The 1,574-nt window shown below is 26.4% G+C and overlaps 1 long non-coding RNA gene across 1 annotated transcript; it reads left to right on the top strand.

Moving 5' to 3' along the window:
* The first annotated feature begins 364 nt into the window (after positions 1–364).
* LOC149474911 (uncharacterized) lies at positions 365–1,280 on the top strand. The gene is made up of 2 exons (XR_016318170.1): positions 365–584; positions 1,015–1,280. It is a non-coding gene; the product is annotated as an uncharacterized LOC149474911 (long non-coding RNA).
* Positions 1,281–1,574: the final 294 nt, after the last annotated feature.

Raw genomic sequence — 1,574 nt, forward strand, 5'->3', positions numbered from 1 at the left:
AAGACGGACAAACAACACAAAAGAATAGGTTTAATATGACAACATTAAATCACAAGTTAAGTATATTATATTTGTTTGGCATAATTCCCTGTTTGTCTAAAAAGGAGCATTAAAAAAACATAATATCTTGATTAAGTTTAGATAACAAAAGTATGGATGCAAAACTCTCAATAAATTTAAAAAAAGTGTATTAAAACGTTAAAAATTATTGCCAGTGATAAAAAATGAGGATAATCAAATATTTTATAAATGTTTTTTTTTTTTTCAGAAACGCCACAATTGATTCCCAGTAGAAATAGGAAAATATAAAAGACCAGTTTCATCCATAGGACTTGAGGGCAAAATATTTTACAAAGCTGCCTGCAATGTGGTGGTCCCAATTATTTGATTTAGTTTTGACAAATTGAAGGTTTTCATTAAATGTGGATTTTTTTTTTCAGAAATGCCATAAATTACTCTATAACATAAAGACAGTTTCATCAGGAGGAGGAATGACACAACCAATAAAAGGAATAATTGAAGTCAAAATATTGTACATATATAAAACAGGCTTTGTATCAGTACAAAATGGAATCACCAGTTAAGTAGGTATGTTAATTATATTTTTGGCCTAATTTTTGTTTATGAAACGATCAAACTACATAAAGTATTGATCAAAAATAGTTTCCTCAATGCAACCTCTGTTACTATTAGAACAAAATATATTTTTTTATAAATTTATACTATTAACTATATTTGTTGTAAAATACATTAAAATCTTTAATTTCTAACTATAAAACTCTCGTCACAAACAATAAGTTTTATAATAAACATCGCTGTTAAAAACCAAAGTTGTGACTTTCAAGAATTCATATATATATATATATATATATATATATATATATATATCTATTCATAAATTGAATTTCAATCTAATCTTTATTATGGACTATTCTTGATTTTTGATTGATACTCATACTCATGCATGTGAAAAAGGATAACAAAAATATGTATTCATATTTTAAACAATTTCAGCCAGACGCGCCAGGTGCTCAAAGCAGCGTCACTAAGAAGAAACACGTGAAAGCACGAAACAGACCACCATCGTGCTCCGTGGCTTTATCCGCATTGTTACGCTCCTATTGGTCTTAGCAAGATGTTATATTATATGTTTAGCTTTTAATATGTTGATCCGACCTGTTTTTATAATATTTATTCAAAATTTTAAGTTTATCCATGCACTACTGTTTACGTCTAGCCCGGGGTAGCATATTTTTTGCTTCGATTATTATTTTGTAAATCGCACCCAAAAAATATTCAAGTGTATTTTCCTACGTTTTTTTTATGTATAGATTTTATTTAAGTTGTATGAAAAAATGTATTACTATTACCATTAGTTGAATAATATAGTCATGTTAATAAAACCATTTTAGTTTCAATTATTGTTGTTTTATTCGCAATTCAAAAATAATTATTATTATTGATTTGATGAAACTAAATTTTGATATAATATGTAAATAATCTATGAAGATAGCTGTTTTATTATTGAAATAATTAAAGTTTTGATTAGATAAATTGCCTATCATCTACTACAC

This window comes from Colias philodice, chromosome 32 (genome assembly GCF_061535455.1).
Source record: "Colias philodice isolate Cphi_HAF_F1 chromosome 32, ilColPhil1 Martin Lab GWU primary, whole genome shotgun sequence".
NCBI lineage: Eukaryota > Metazoa > Arthropoda > Insecta > Lepidoptera > Pieridae > Colias > Colias philodice.